Source organism: Corythoichthys intestinalis, chromosome 18 (assembly GCF_030265065.1).
Source record: "Corythoichthys intestinalis isolate RoL2023-P3 chromosome 18, ASM3026506v1, whole genome shotgun sequence".
Classification (NCBI taxonomy): Eukaryota; Metazoa; Chordata; class Actinopteri; order Syngnathiformes; family Syngnathidae; genus Corythoichthys; species Corythoichthys intestinalis.
In genome coordinates, this window is record NC_080412.1 from 17,539,449 (window position 1) to 17,557,347 (window position 17,899).

Genomic DNA, 17,899 nt, shown 5'->3' on the forward strand with positions numbered 1-17,899 from the left:
CTGCTGAGTAGTTAGAAACGCACTAGTCAATCGTGAAGTAGTAGGCAAGCCAAATACAGTGGGGCAAATAAGTATTTAGTCAACCACCAATTGTGCAAGTTCTCCTACTTGAAAAGATTAGAGAGGCCTGTAATTGTCAACATGGTTAAACCTCAAACATGAGGCACAGAATGTGAAAAAAAAAAAAAAAACAGAAAATCACATTGTTTGATTTTTAAAGAATTTATTTCCAAATTAGAGTGGAAAATAAATTTTGGTCACCTACAAACAAGCAAGATTTCTGGCTGTCAAAGATGTCTAACTTCTTCTAACGAGGTCTAACGAGGCTCCACTCGTTACATGTATTAATGGCACCTGTTTTAACTCATTATCGGTATAAAAGACACCTGTCCACAAGCTCAGTCAGTCACACTCCAAACTCCGCTATGGCCAAGATCAAAGAGCTGTCGAAGGACACCAGAGACAAAATTGTAGACCTGCACCAGGCTGGGAAGACATAATCTTTAATAGGTAAAACGCTTGGTGTAAAGAAATCAACTGTGGGAGCAATTATTAGAAAATGAAAGACATACAAGACCACTGATAATCTCCCTTGATCTGGGGCTCCATGCAAGATCTCACCCCGTGGCGTCAAAATGATAACTAGAACGGTGAACAAAAATCCCACAACCACACAGGGGGACCTAGTGAATGACCTACAGAGAGCTGGGACCACAGTAACAAAGGTTACTATCATTGACACAATGCGCCACCAGGGACTCAAATCCTGCAATGCCAGACGTGTCCCCCTGCTGAAGAAAGTACACGTCCAGGCCCGTCTGCGGTTCGCTAGAGAGCATTTGGATGATCCAGAAGAGGACTGGGAGAATGTCTTATGGTCAGATGAAACTAAAATAGAACTTTTTGGTAGAAACACAGGTTCTCGTGTTTGTAGGAGAAAGAATAATGAATTGCATCCGAAGAACACCATACCCACTGTGAAGCATGGGGGTGGAAACATCATGCTTCGGGGCTGGTTTTCTGCAAAGGGACCAGGACGACCGATCTGTGTATAGGAAAGAATGAATGGGGCCATGTATCGAGAGATTTTGAGTGAAAATCTCCTTCCATCAGCAAGGGCATTGAAGATGAGTCGTGGCTTGGTCTTATAGCATGACAGTGATCCCAAACACAAAGCCAGGGCAACAAAGGAATGGCTTCGTAAGAAGCATTTCAAGGTCCTGGAGTGGCCTAGCCATTCTACAGATCTCAACCCCATAGAAAATCTGTGGAGGGAGTTGAAAGTCCGTGTTGCCCAGAGACAGCCCCAAAACATCACTGCTCTAGAGAAGATCTGCATGGAGGAAGGGGCCAAAATACCAGCAAAAGTGTGTGAAAAGCTTGTGAAGAGTTACAGACAACGTTTGGACTCAGTTATTGCCAACAATGGGTACATAACAAAGTATTGAGAGGAACTTTTGGTATTGACCAAATACTTATTTTCCACCATGATTTGCAAATAAATTCTTTAAAAATCAAACAATGTGATTTTTTTTTTTTTTTTTTTCACGCATTCTGTCTCTCATGGTTGAGGTTTATCCGTGTTGACAATTACAAGTCTCTCTAATATTTTCAAGTGGGAGAACTTTCACAATTAGTGGTTGACTAAATACTTATTTGCCCCACTGTATATATGTACATTTGTATTTTGGGGCTGACAACACAAATAGGGGGAGAGAATGAGCTTATATTTAAGACAGAAGTTTTGCGCTGAATTACTTTTGTAGTATGTTTAACAATTTTTAAAACTTGTTTTGAGTTTTCTCATTCCTTTCTTTGTATTGTCTCAACTCAGTGGCTGCCATTGACGTCTATTAGTGATAAACTAAATCATTCGTTCATCCGCTGCCATCTTCCCAGTTCAAATGGACTGGGCATCTGCTTGTGACAAACTCATTTAACTGCACAGCCAAATGATGAAAAGAACCACATGATTAGATGTCTATCATCGTCAATCGTGCTGAAAAAGTGAGAAAATCAACGTAAATCAGGTGTTTGGTGAAAAATAATCAGGGGTCACTTGAAATTGGCCTATAATTGTATACTGTATATATACTGTATACTGATATATATATATATATATATATATATATATATATATATATATATATATATATATATATACACACACTCACCGGCCACTTTATCAGGTACACCTATCCAACTGCTCGTTAACACTTAATTTCTAATCAGCCAATCACATGGCGTCAACTTAGTGCATTTAGCATGTAGACATGGTTTAAGACAATCTCCTGCAGTTCAAACCGAGCATCAGTATGGGGAAGAAAGGTGATTTGAGTGACTTTGAACGTGGCGTGGTTGTTGGTGCCAGAAAGGCTGGTCTGTGTATTTCAGAAACTGCTGATCTCCTGGGATTTTCACGCACAACCATCTCTAGGGTTTACAGGGAATGGTCCGAAAAAGAAAAAATATCCAGTGAGCGGCAGTTTTGTGGGCGGAAATGCCTTGTTGATGCCAGAGGTCAGAGGAGAATGGCCAGACTGGTTCGAGTTGATAGAAAGGCAACAGTGACTCAAATAACCACCTGTTACAACCAAGGTAGGCAGAAGAGCATCTCTGAATGCACAGTACGTCGAACTTTGAGGCAGATGGGCTACAGCAGCAGAAGACCTCGCCGGGTGCCACTCCTTTCAGCTAAGAACAAGAAGCTGAGGCTACAATTTGCACAAGCTCATCGAAATTGGACAATATAGGATTGGAAAAACGTTGCCTGGTCTGGTGAGTCTCGATTTCTGCTGCGACATTCAGATGGTAGGGTCAGAATTTGGTGTCAACAACATGAAAGCATGGATCCATCCTGCCTTGTATCAACGGTTCAGGCTGGTGGTGGTGGTGTAATGTGTGGGGAATATTTCCTTGGCACTCTTTGGGCCCCTTGGTACCAATTGAGTATCGTTGGAACGCCACAGCCTACCTGAGTATTGTTGCTGACCATGTCCATCCTTTTATGACCACAATGTACCCAACTTCTGATGACTACTTTCAGCAGGATAATGTGCAATGTCATAAAGCTGGAATCATCTCAGACTGGTTTCTTGAACATGACAATGAGTTCACTGTACTCAAATGGCCTCCACAGTCTCCAGATCTCAATCCAATAGAGCATCTTTGGGATGTGGTGGAACGGGAGATTCGCATCATGGATGTGCAGCCGACAAATCTGCACCAACTGTGTGATGCTATCATGTCAATATGGACCAAACTCTCTGAGGAATGCTTCCAGCACCTTGTTGAATCTATGCCACGAAGAAATGAGGCAGTTCTGAAGGCAAAAGGGGGTCCAACCCGTTACTAGCATGGTGTAACTAATAAAGTGGCCGGTGAGTGTATATATACAGTTGTGGTCAAAAGTTTACATACACTTGTGAAGAACATAATGTCATGGCTCTCTTGAGTTTCCAGTTATTTCTACAACTCTGATTTTTCTCCGATAGAGTGATTGGAACAGATACTTCTTTGTCACAAAAAAACATTCATGAAGTTTTATGACTTTATTATGGGTGAACAGAAAAAAGTGATCAAATCTGCTGGGTCAAAAATATACATACAGCAGCGCTAATATTTGGTAACATGTCCCTTGGCCATTTTCACTTCAATTAGGTGCTTTTGATTGCCATCCACAAGCTTCTGGCAAGCTTCTGGTTGAATCTTTGACCACTCCTCTTGACAGAATTGGTGCAGTTCAGTTAAATTTGATGGCTTTCTGACATGGACTTGTTTCTTCAGCATTGACCACGAGTTCTCAATGGGGTTTAAGTCAGGACTTTGGGAAGGCCATTCGAAAACCTTAATTCTAGCCTGATTTAGCCATTCCATTACCACTTTTGATGTGTGTTTGGGGTCATTGTCCTGTTGGAACACCCAACTGCGCCCAAGACCCAATCTTCGGGCTGATGACGTTAGGTTACCTTGAAGAATTTGAAGGTAATCCTCCGTTTTCATTATCCCATTTACTCTCTGTAAAGCACCAGTTCCATTGGCAGCAAAACAGCCCCACAGCATAATACTACCACCACCGTGCTTGACGGTAGGCATGGTGTACTTGGGGTTAAAGGCCTTACCTTTTCTCCTCCAAACATATTGCTGGGCATTGTAGCCAAACAACTCGATTTTTGTTTCGTCTGACCACAGAACTTTCCTCCAGAAGGTCATATCTTTGTCCATGTGATCAGCAGCAAACTTCAGTCGAGCCTTAAGGTGCCGCTTTTAGAGCAAGGGCTTCCTTCTTGCACAGCAGCCTCTCAGTCCATGGAGATGCAAAACACGCTTGACTGTGGACACTGACACCTGTGTTCCAGCAGCTTCTAATTCTTGGCAGATCTGCTTTTTGGTGATTCTCGGTTGAATCTTCACCCTCCTGACCAATTTTCTCTCAGCAGCAGGTGATAGCTTGCGTTTTCTTCCTGATCGTGGCAGTGACAAAACAGTGCCATGCACTTTATACTTACAAACAATTGTTTGCACTGTTGCTCTTGGGACCTGCAGCTGCTTTGAAATGGCTCCAAGTGACTTTCCTGACTTGTTCAAGTCAATGATTCGCTTTTTCAGATCCATGTATGTATATTTTTGACCCAGCAGATTTGATCACTTTTTCTGTTAACCCATAATAAGGTCATAAAAGAACCAAACTTCATGAATGTATTTTGTGACAAAGAAGTATCTGTTCCAATCACTCTATCGGAGAAAAATCAGAGTTGTAGAAATAACTGGAAACTCAAGAGAGCCATGACATTATGTTCTTCACAAGTGTATGTAAACTTTTGACCACAACTGTATGTATATACTGAAATTGGCCTAATAATTGTCTGATGAGCATTACAACATTGTAATGAAGTTAATTGAAATAATTGGCAGATTGAACAATTCACACTGATTCATTTCCATTTCTAATTAAACTACATGTCACTCCACCTCATAGCCGGATAATGAGCATCCCGATGCTTTGTTCTATGAAATACAATGGCTGCGGTGACGTATAAGTATGTTTACATAAGAATACAAACGCATGCACAAACACACACACGCAAAGCCAGAAAGAGTTAAGCGCATCAAAACAATTGGCCTAGTTCTGTCTTTGTCTCCCTCCTCCTGTTATCGCTCTCTCTCTCCTTCAATCCCCCCTCAGCTCATCATGCTGTCCGTAGATGACGGGAGGCATTCTTCACTAATCCCCCTCCATTATGCATCCATGTGGAATCTGAAGCTTGCTTCTTGCATACAGAAATTATTATTTTCAATGTCCGTGACCCATGGGTGGCTTGCTCATTAGCTCTGAGCTGTACATATCAGTTTCCATTTCGGTCTTCAGTTCGCGCGATTCGAATCATTTTATGGTAATTAGGCGTTAAACACGAGAATTTCTTGGCACAAGAGATGCTTTTTACCCCTATTTTGCACCTTCAAATTATAGAGTAAACCTCATCCTCAAACATATCCTGTATAACCATTACCTTCAAGACTACAAAATCAAATTTCTGGTGACCTGTGGTAGTGCCAGAATAAATAAAACAGATGTCACCAATTACAACAATATTTAAGGGTAAAACTGCAACACACTCGAATGGAATTTTTTTTAGATTAACACAACAGTTTCTTTTGGCTGGATAGCATTACCTTTCTAATCAAATATCGTACCCGGATACAACATTTCGGTATCGATACTTCGCTATTTTGCAATACATTTGACAACTCTGGTCGACACCATCTTGCTCAGCACCTCCTACAACCAGCTGAGGGATGCTCTGAGTATATACAGCGAAGAGGCAGAAAAGCTTGGTCTCCACGGGAGCTGGACCAAGACCAAGTTCATGTATTTCGGTGAGGGACCTGATCCACCCCCCATTCTGCTTGGCGATGACACCTTAGAGCCTGTGAAGAGCTTTGTTTATCTGGCAGCCTATGCCCTGCAGTCTCTCTGGAAACCACTCTGGCGGCACAAAGCCATCTCACGGAAGACAAATCTACAACACCACCGTACTCTCTATTCTCCTCTATGGCTCTGAAACAAGGCCCTTAATCAAGACAGTGGCCGCAAGAGTAGACGGATTTGGCAGCAGGGTTCTCAGAGCCATCGAGAAAATCAGGTGGCCCTAGCAAATCCCCAACGAAACCCTGCGAACCCAGACAAATCAGCCCAGAGCCTCCCGCCTGGCTGCACAGCGCCGCATTCGCTGGCTCGGCCGTGTTCGTCTTCCTCCTGACCACCTGACAAGAGCCATCCTGAAGTTTGACCCAAAGGCTGCTGGCTGGAGACGACCACGAGGAAAGCCCCGCACTTGATGGCTTGACACCATCGCGAACGACTTCAACAACACGGAGTTACCTTGCAAATCTGCTGGCACAAGATTGCCAGTACTGGAGGGACCTAGCTCACCTGGTCAGCTCTACGCAACAGGACGGGAATCCAGCCCCAATGCAAGAGCCGTGATGGTGATGATGATGAGTAGATACTTGGGTAAAAAAATCAGATATGGGTACTTAATCGAAACTGGGCACTGTAGTCAGGTCTAATACATCTCTTTACTCAGGGGTGAAAGTGGCTAGAATTTCTTGCCGGAACTCCGTGACATGAAAGTCGCCACGGAGACAGAACTTTCTTTTTTTTTTTTTTTGGGGTCGTCAAATTCCCTAAAACCACTGAAATGCTGATAAAACTGTTTTTGGCACAGTTATTCCTATAACACATACAAACCAAAAATGGTTTTCATTCAAAATTGTACTTTTTCAATGATTTGCAAAATATAAGTTAACAAAAACAGCAGTAACTTCAACCTCCCTCTCCTAATTTTCCACCCACATTTCCTAAATGCAAAACATAAATTTTAACTATTTAAGAACATTGGAAGTACATTAAAATTGAAGCTAATGAAAATGTTTACTTTTCATTTTTTCTTTAGGATATACGTCAATTGTTCCTCCAGTACAATCAATATGTAAATTTAGTAAATAAAATCAGCCCAATCTGCATAATAAAGTCCGCTAGCGTAGATGCTACAAATGCTAATGTATTTACACTTCTGTCATAGCAAATCGCTAAACATAACTAAACAAACAGTATCTCCAAACTTACCCACAAATGCCTACACCAACATACATCAACTGAAACAACTTACAGTCTCATGTGGGCCGAACCAGAGCGTAGCTGTCCCTTAGCCATGTCAGACACGTATGCTTCTCAGCCATAAAAGTTAAGAGTTCCGCCGCACCCAACGCTGCAACCAGATGTTATCATTTGACAAAATACAATACTTTAAGCAAACCATCACACAAAGGGTTTTGACAGTTGCCATCATATTTTCGGGATCAAAACACCGTACGGCGTTCTGGCTCCGAAAGTCATGCTGGAACGGTGTTCCAGCCCGTTCCGGCCCACTTTCACCCCTGCCTTTACTGTACATTTTTTTTTTGACCCGAAAGATTCCTTCTGATTCCAAGTGATATTTTTCAGCGTTTTTAAATAATTATTTGTTTATAATAAGGAAGTTAATTGACCAATATTTTTGCTCGCGCTGTCTCTTTTGAAGTTTCCATTTTCTTATTTTCCTCCATCTTCACTTTTGCCTCAGGTTAAAGTCTCTGAAGGTAAATCTGTAGGATTAATTTTGCCTTTCAAGATTCAAAGATGGCTCGGTGCATGCAAATTCAAAAACTCACTACTCAAAACCCACCTCAGATTCTGTCAACGCTCAAATATCTGGCTGACTGAAGACAAGATAATTGCATCTTCACACATATAGCAAAGCTTCCCCCGTCAAATGTTGCTTCATTTTAGAATTCTTTGGAAAAGTACCTCATAAAATAAATAATAGTGTGAGCATAACCCTCGAAGTAATATCTTTTTACAAGACCAATTTTAATTCTTCAAAAACATCTGAGAGTAAGCCCATCTTATCATAAGTCGCACTACTCAAATTTTATGAAATTTAAGAAGAAAGAGTGAAGAAGAAATGCAGAATCGGGAGGTCGATGTGGCTCTGTGGCGGAAAGTGAGCTGAGGAGTCCTTTGTGAGATCTGATTAGCACCTCCCATCACAGATGTTCTGCTGATTTAGCATCATAACATCTTCGGAAGGCGCAAAGATAACTTTTGGCACCTAAACCACTGCTAGGTTTCTAGTAACATCACAGTTTTTGTCAAGTTTCAAGTCATCACGTTTTTCTATATAATCTCATGCTTCTTTTGTTTTTAACCTGCCCTGTCCGAGGATGGAAAACTGAGTGTCCGATTGGTCTGAACAGTTTTAATGTATCACATTGGAGTATGACATACTCCCATTGTGATCATTCAATGTGCCCTGTTTATTAGGAGAAAGCAGCGGACAGGAAGGGGTTATGGGGGGACAGAAGAAAAGAAAGTAGGAGAGAGACAGAAGAAGCACAAACAAGAACAAGAAATGCATTGAATGCCTACACTAACTATGAATATGTTGGTGCTATCATTAGTGAGTTGTATTTCCGGTTGACACCATGTGGAGGGCCTGATGACCAAGGAGAAAGAGGAGGTGGGGCGAGTCAAAAAGATAAGTGATTAGGAGGGGTGGAGTGTACACAAATCAGCCATGTGAAGTGTAGAACCCAGTATTTGTTTGAATCCCTTGTGAGTGTATGTTGGCATCCTATTCTATGCTGCCTGACTGCTAATCCTAACACCGAGTTTTTCTACTTGAGTGTGACTTATAGCACCTAGCCATGCGTGAATCCCATCAGACATGTGATAGTCCTGCAGACGAGTGGAAAAGCCGCTTCCAACGTAATAGAAGTAGTTTTGGGAGGGCATCTTCCTGTCCTATGATGAACTTGATAATTACAGACTTCTTATCCAACATCAGTACAAAAGAGTGGCACATACATTCTAGAAAACGATGTACTGTATAGCTAGCTGCAAAGCATCATATTACCAGTCCAATGCTAGTCACTACTTTTGTCCATGTGTATGCTAACATATTGGTTGCCAGATAACTTAAATGTTGATTAGATTAATTATTTATTAATTATTCCTACAAACTGATTCATATTTAAGTTAAAGCGCCTCCCACAGTACAGAACGTAGTGCAATGCTAATGACCAGTTCCGCTCAAATAGTTGGAAGTCATCAACACCCCAACATGCTTTACATGAAATTCCTTGACAATTACGTGGCTCAGTGAATCGATTAAATCAGAGACACATCCATCTGTTGTTATATGTATGAGATGAGATGTGGAAAACATTTGTCCCTCTTTCAATGTTCCTGCTATACTGCTGTAAATAATGTGAAATGTATTTGCATGAACAATTTCCTACATTACCGTTTGAAAAGCTGCCGAGCCCACCACTAATACTGGAGTACCGAAAGGAAAAGGCGCAAAACCTGCTATGCAGAAAAAGATCATGCGATTAAAGAAATAACAAGAAGGGACGGACAATCAAACTCGCTTAACCTGGAGCACTTAGACCTAAATAGAGAAAACGAAAGGACAGTTATCCAAGCACTTGAGGATGAGATAGATGATGTTAACGGTAAGTGTATAAAACCCAGGACCAAAGCAGAAAAACAAGAAGAGAGGGATAGAGGAGCAGTAGGAGCAAGAAAGGCAATCGTGGAGGAAAAGGTGAAGAAGTAATCCAGACAGAATAGGAGAAGCAGAAAACAGGGAAGTGTTAGGGGGATGCCTTGCTTTGGCTCTAAGTAGCAAGGAAGACAAGAAATATGATCTCAGATACAGACCTGGCATAAACCCTCCGGACAGGTATACTGACCCAGCTAATCAATTACCGATATTAATTAAACAAACACAGGGATTGTATATACTGTGGCAAACTTTGGATCTTGAGGGACTGATAGCGCGCCTCCCTGGCATTCATGAATGGATGAGAGCATTTGAAGAGGTAACGGTTGGCAAAATATTGGCGCTTGGAGAAATCAACGTTGTATGAGCACAAGTGCTGGGAATACCAACAATGGAAAATGTGCTCTATTTGAGGGGACATCATTGGATGCGAACCCCTGAAGCGGAAGGAGTTGAGTTCAACCCGTACCTCAAAGACTTGTGGGGGACATTGCGAAGAGAGTATCCAATAAAGATCGATCCCAAGGCCCTAACGGGACAGCCGCTCACTGAAACAGAAAACCCTGCCGAATACATTAGCTGACAGCTCCAAAGGTGGAAGCAGTTTATCCACTACAGTAACTTTACTGTATTTATTCTATGAATTCGGTCAGAGACTGTAAAAGTTGCCGTTTAATTTTGGGTATTTTAACTTCGTTCACAAATGATGATAGACACCAGACAGCTATAAGCTGGTATAGCTGTAGGGCTGTAGTGTTCCATTAAGATGGTGCCACCCATGGGAGCGTTCTGCCGGAACGAGTCGTTGTGGAGGTGCATTCCTGCTGGGACGAGCCATTGTGGAGGTGCATTCCCACTGGGATGAGCCATTTCGTAGACCACCTTGAGGGACAACCTTGGTCGAGCATCCAGGAGGCTCAAAATGGGGGAGGGGTGGAATGAGCGCAGTCCAACTACATGTGACATGCCAAGTCACCAACTTATCTCGGAGAAAAAAAACAAAGGGTCCCTCCAGCAGGCATTGTGCTGATCATCGACGGGTGATCGAAGAAAGGGATCGAATATGCCCCCAATGCCGTTTTTACAGAGGTACAATAACCCTCTGGATGGTAATGATGTGAATAGAAACATTGCTTCCAATCACACCCTACCTCTGCCCTTAATGACTTTCCCTATCCCCATTCCTGGTCATCAGGACCGACGCCCCACAACTTGCACCAGGATCCCCAGGAATTAGATTTGCGAACTGAATTGATAAACAGACAAGTCAAAAAGATGATGGGACACTTCTATACGAACATACGTAAAAAAAAAAAAGAACAAAGGTTTGTGAACCTTTCAAAAATTTCATTTGTTTTGCATGATTTTGTAAAACGTCATAGTCTGTCAATTGTGTTTGTAGGAAAAAGTACAAAAATAGGGAATATTGGAATTGAAGTGATACATGTCCTTCAAGCTATAAGCAATTACAGCAGCCTACGTGTCTGAAGCCCATGTTAGCTGACGTGTTTAACTGCACAGCCTAAGCCGTTCATCAGTTGTTTGTTCCAAGGAAGTAAAAAAGGTCATCTTTACCTGTGATTGCTCTATCAGGTCAGCTTCAACGGAGCGACTCATGTAATTGACCAGGTTCAGATTTTTTCCTATTATCGCCAAGTAAAGCCAAATTTTGGGGTGGTCTACGTCATATTGTGTGCTTGCTTGTTGTTGTACGCTATTCAAGTCTACATTCAGCCTTCAACGATCTTCAATCCATATGCAACGTGTCCGTGTGTTTTGTGTAGTCCATGACAGAACCAAATTTGGAGTTACAGTCATGGACAAAATTATTGGCAGCCCTGGAATTTTTCCAGAAAATTAAGCATTTTTCACAGAAATAAATGCAATTACAATGCTTTCAGTATGAATGTGTTTATTTCTTGGATGTGCATTGGAAAAACACAAAAAAGCTGAATAAAAGAGCCAAAATGTACAGAATTTTACACAGAATGCAAAAAATGGGCTGGACAGAATTGTTAGCACCCTCAACTCAATATTTGGTTGCTCGTCCTTTCCACAAGTTTCGTGCACCTCTCAGATGGAATTTTGGACCACTCTTCTTTTGCGACCTGTTCCAAGTCTCTCAGATAATAGTTGCGTGGCACGGCCAGACTGTTCTCCCTGTATTTTTCAAACACTGAGAGAAAAGTCTGGGACCCAGCCCATTAACGGCCTCTCGTGCAGGTACAAAATCAATCGACAAATCAGATTCGTTTATTTGCGTGACGTGTTCTTAACGAGCAACGTCACTCTTGCGCGTCGAAAGTCGTCTCCACAACAATACAGATGGTGAACAGGAGAACCGAGAATATGTTCCAATCCACGGTAAAATCAGTTTTAAATTACCAAAAACACATCAACACGAGCCATTGACAACAGTCTGTCTCGCGCTAGCCATGTTGAATAAACTCCGCTCTCCTCGTATGTTTACTTCCGCGCGCAAGTCCCTCGTCCTGCCCTCGCCATTTTACTAACGTTGCGTCTGCCCGTCGCTGATTGGTCCACTCAGCTGTCTGTTTGCTGTGGCTTGCTCCGCCCTGGAAATTGTATCCGCGTGAATGGTGGCCAGACTCAATAGCTGGAACAGCGGTGAGTCTGGTATACCAGGCAAACTGTATGTACCATTTTTGATACAACATACAGTGGGGCATATAAGTATTTAGTCAACCACTAATTGTGCAAATTCTCCCACTTGAAAATATTAGAGAGGCCTGTATTTGTCAACATGGGTAAACCTCAACCATGAGAGACAGAATGTGGAAAAAAAACAGAAAATCACATTGTTTGATTATTAAAGAATTCATTTGCAAATCATGGTGGAAAATAAGTATTTGGTCAATACCAAAAGTTTATCTCAGTACTTTGTTATGTACCCTTTGTTGGCAATAACGGAGGCCAAACATTTTCTGTAACTCTTCCCAAGCTTTTCATTGTTGCTGGTATTTTGGCCCATCCCTCCATGCAGATCTCCTCTATAGCAGTGATGTTTTGGGGCTGTCCTTGGGCACTGTGGACTTTCAACTCCCTCCACAGATTTTCTATGGGGTTGAGATCCGGAGACTGGCTAGGCCACTCCAGGACCTTGAAATGCTTCTTACGAAGCCACTCCTTTGTTGCCCTGGCTGTGTGTTTGGGATCATTGTCATGCTGAAAGACCCAGCCACGCCTCATCTTTAATGCCCTTGCTGATGGAAGGAGATTTTCACTCAAAATCTCTTGATACATGGCCCCATTCATTCTTTCCTTTACACAGATCAGTCGTCCTGGTCCCTTTGCAGAAAAACAGCCCCAAAGCATGATGTTTCCACCCCCAGGCTTCACAGTAGGTATGGTGTTCTTCGGATGAAATTCAGTATTCACGAGAACCTGTGTTTCTCCGCAAATGTTCTATTTTGGTTTCATCTGACCATAACACATTCTCCCGGTCCTTTTCTGGATCATCCAAATGCTCCCTAGCAAACTGCAGACGGGCCTGGACGTGTACTTTTTTCAGCAGGGGGACACGTCTGGCAGTGCAGGATTTGAGTCCCTAGCGGCGCATTGTGTTACTGATAGTAGCCTTTGTGACTGTGGTCCCAGCTCTCTGTAGGTCATTCACTAGGTCCCTCCGTGTGGGTCTGGGATTTTTGCTCACCGTTCTTGTTATCATTTTGTTGCCACGGTGTGAGATCTTGCATGGAGCCCCAGATCGAGGGAGATTATCAGTGGTCTTGTATGTCTTCCATTTTCTAATAATTGCTCCCAAAGTTGATTTCTTTACACCAAGCGTTTTACATATTGCAGATTCAGTCTTCCCAGCCTGGTGCAGGTCTACAATTTTGTTTCTGGTGTCCTTCGACGGCTCTTTGGTCTTGGCCATAGTGGAGTTCGGAGTGTGACTGACTGAGGTTATGGACAGGTGTCTTTTATACCGATAATGAGTTAAAACAGGTGCCATTAATACAGGTAACGAGTGGAGCCTCGTTAGACCTTCTTAGACCTCGTTAGAAGAAGTTAGACCTCTTTGACAGCCAGAAAATTTGCTTGTTTGTAGGTGACCAAATACTTATTTTCCACTGTAATTTGGAAATAAATTCTTTTAAAATCAAAAAATGTAATTTTCAGTTTTTTTTTTCCTTCCACATTCTCTCTCATGGTTGAGGTCTACCCATGTTGACAATTACAGGCCTCTCTAATCTTTTCAAGTAGGAGAACTTGCACAATTGGTGGTTGACTAAATGCTTATTTGCCCCACTGTATACTGTAAAACCCAAAATTCAATGTTATTATTATTTTTTTTTAATTAACTTTTTCAGTGCCATTGTCGATGATACATTTCCCGTCATGTGGCTGTTAAAAGTCTTTAAATGAGTTTATTACTAGTACATGTCATTACCAATCCATTTGAACTTCAAGAGTGGCAAACAATGATATCGATACTTTTGACAACCCTACTTGGAAGCCCCGTTGTCAAATTTAAACCAATGTCTGAATGAAATATTGCCTCTGACAGTAACGTGACAGATTTCTACCTCACTCTACCTCTAACATACACACAGTATAAACAGTACCCTTGCCAAAGATGATTTTCCTTGTGAAAATTTATGATATTGTTGTCTATAAGGTTTTCACTCATGGAGCAACTTAGCATGTGGTCTTGTGCATGGTTCAGTCTGTTTCTATCTTGACAAGGTTGATTTGTCATTGCTCATCTCCTTGTAAGGCGCACAAAATGTAAGTATCATTGAGCTTGTATGCTTTTCTGTTTATAGGCATCATCCATTTCCAGCTGTCAGACATACCAGGTGGTCGTACCAGAGTGCCGTGAGAGCGCTGTCTCCCCCCACCACCTAGAAAATGTCCTGCTCACATTCCCAGCTGCAGATGTTGGACAGTAAAGAGTGAGTAGATTGGTGGGATTTATGTATTTATGTGTTTATATGCTTTTTACCCCTTTCAGTCAAAATGCATTGTGAGCTTTACGTGAAAGCGTGGAAGTGAGGTTAAAGCCAGTAGACATTTTTAGTCAGATTACAGCTGGAGACATAATGTGTTTACAACCGAGACGGCGCGTGCAGGATTACGGGACGGCACGAGTGCCGTGGACAGATTAAAAAGCTCAAGATCCTCATTGACATGAAAATGACCCTTACACATGTGGCGGGCGGCAACGGGTGATGAAATCAGTGTAATCGACCTCCCAAATGGTGTTATCACACTAACACAGTCATGAGAATGAATTATTTTGCATAGGGATTTTTGTTTGTTTGTTTGCTGCGATATGTATCATAAATAATTAGAACTTCTGGGGGAAAAAAACATGGCGTTGGTCTTATTTTCTCTCAGATTCTTTTCTACAAAGATGTTGCTACATGTTTGCACTTATAATACTCACATTAGGTGTACTGCTGATCTTCATGAGTGTCGCACGGGGTCTGGAGTGTGTCCCTTCAGCAAGGTAAACCCTGACTAAACCTCAGAGTTGTGCTCAAATATAAACGAATATAACCAGGGGTGAAAGTGGCTAGAATTTCTTGCTGGAATTCCCTGACGTGAAGGTCGCCAGGGAGCCAGAAATTTTGTTGATTTATTTATTTATTCATTTATTTATTTATTTTCATTTTTTTGGGGTTCAAACCTCCTAAAACTACTGAAATGCTAAGAAAATTGTTTTGGCAGTTATTTCTATAACACATACAAATACTGATTTTCATTCAAAATTGTATTTTTTTCTATGATTTGCAAAATAAAAGTTAACAAAAACAGCAATAACCCCAACCTCCATATCCTAATTTTTATTTTCCCTCATTTCCTCACATACTAAATGCCAAATCTCAATTTTAACTACTTAAGAACATAGGATGTACTAGCATATTAAAATTGAAGTTAATGTAAACATTTACTTCTGCTTTCTTTTTTTTTTTTTTTTTTTTTTTAATAATAAAGATATAAGTAATATACATTCAGAAAAATAAGAACAAATGACTTATATTATGCAGAGTGAAATGGAATATATTTTAAAGATCGCGCAAACATTGACTTTTTTAAAATCATAAGGAAATGAATAAATCGCCTAACATAAATGAACAAATATAAGTCCAAAGTTCACATTGACAGCTAAGGATGTTCTGATCCTACCCATCAGAGCAAATAAAACTAAATATGATAAATATGCCTCCTCAACTCTTTCTTTGCTCTTAAACATTTGATCCATTTTCTGTTGCATTGCCCTTTTTTTGTTGCATCAATTCAACAATTCAATTCAAATTAATTTAGTGTCCAAAAAGTCTTTTTTCAAACTTGAGTCATGAAAAAGAGGGGGTCGTCTTATAATCAGGGCCGTCGTAAATTCGGGCCAATACGGTATTTTGAGGAGGAAATAAATTAACTCTTTTATATAAGCTGCACACAGACAACTTTTGATTGTGTCCCATGAAAAAGATATACTTAAATATCTGCAATATGCGAGGGGTGTACTCACTTTTGTGATACACTGTAGGTCTGTTGTTGTCAATGGCAGACAATGCATTATAGTTTGTCTTTTCTTGTTCTTTTTAAGTGAAACTGCTAATTTGATGACAAGAATTAACCGATAACGCACTGTACATGTAGGGTATCAGATATGATTTGCATGCTCACACATCTACTGTATGGACAAGCCATTTGTGCCGAGGTGTTCTCAACTGTGCCTCATTGTAAAAATCAAAGCTACTATTTCCATATGCATAGCTGAGCTGAGGCTTCCACATTCCACTGTCCGCTTCAATTGAGTTCTATTTGATGTTGCAAGCTCTGCTGCAGGACAGCCTTTGAACCACAGGGAAGCTGCAATGGATTACCGTAATGGATATTGCAGTGAAGTCTCTCTGGGCTTGTTTGTACTATTGTGAGAAGAACATCCAGATCTAAGATATTATCAAGATACCGGAAGACAAACAGACAATTCGCTTATGAGCTTGTGTGTGCGTTTTAGATATATAAAGCGCGATTGAATGGCAGTGCAATTGCTCACACGAGGTTGAACTGCACTATTTTTCCTCTTCTTCAGTGCTGTTTAGGTAAGGGGAGAGGTAAGGTTGAGTGTATAATGAATAAAAGTTGCCATTTTTTAATTATTTCAATTATTGATTTTAATTAATGCTGCACTATATGACAATATAAAAACATTATGAAACCTTTGATATTGTACCTGTCTATCATCATGATCGTAAATAGACCTGTTCCCCGCAATGCACATTTTGGCCAGGATCCAAGCTTTCAAAATAAATTCAGGAAAATGTTATAAACAGAGCAAGAGGAAGCAGAGAAGTTCATGTGCGTCAACTTTTAAATCCGCTTTAGGTGTATTGCAGTATGCCAAGGTGCAAATTGAACCTCTGTGTGTGTATGTGTGTGTGTCTGCATCTGTCTGGGGAGCTCTGCCAATCTCTGTTGTGAAACCTTAGTTGGCCAAGGGGATGCATTTTGATTCAGTCCTGAAACTGCAGAGGACCACAAGGTTAGGTCAAAAAGGGACACGCTCAATTTTTTTCACCCAACATGTTTTATATATGATATGCATAATTTTACTTTACCGTGTATTTTTTTCTTATACACAGTATTTGAGGGAAAAGCGCTGTCTTGCCAGAAAGACAATTGACAGATGGTCATATTACAGAATATGGGTATGTGAAATGACACAGGATTACTAAGAGATGCACAGTAGTAAAGAAGAATGAACCTTATTGCAGCCTGCTTAAGAGTGGCCACAACTCACTTCGTTTAGCTCACTTCTTCCGAATTCCTAATTGCAAAAGTTCCCTTAGTTGCAACAATTATCAAAAGGTGATTTTTATTTTTGCAAAGCACTTCCGTACGATTTGACCTTGTGGCAAGTTGTATTGTAAATACCGGTCATGCATTTGATATCAACTGAATGTTTGGTGTCCCCAATGTGGTAGCTAGTGAGTGTAATGATACCGTAGATTCCTTGAAGTGGATTAGAGAACAATGTAAGACTGGAAAGAAAGTACATTTTGTATCCCAAAGATTTTCCCAGATGCTGCACAAGTTGCAGACTTAAGGGGAAAAAAAGCAACCTCACCTAGCAAATTAGATCTTAAAGTGAGTAATCATCTTTACCACTAGCTCACTGGAAGGTGTGTCTGACACATTTTCCAAAGCCTAGAAAGCCCAGCCTAAGCTTTTCAAGTTAAGCCGAGTCATCTTACCTGGGCCACACACACAAAAAAGTAGGTACAAAACTATTTTAAACACATTGGTGGTTAAACTGT

The 17,899-nt window shown here is 41.1% G+C and overlaps 1 protein-coding gene across 2 annotated transcripts in view; it reads left to right on the plus strand.

Moving 5' to 3' along the window:
- nlgn2b (neuroligin 2b) overlaps positions 1-17,899 on the plus strand; it is a 314,058-nt gene that overhangs the window by 93,496 nt on the left and 202,663 nt on the right. For both annotated transcript variants that reach the window (XM_057821147.1, XM_057821148.1), the window contains one exon: positions 14,399-14,527. The gene's annotated coding sequence lies outside the window, so the exon portion shown is untranslated. The remainder of the gene's footprint in view (positions 1-14,398; positions 14,528-17,899) is intronic.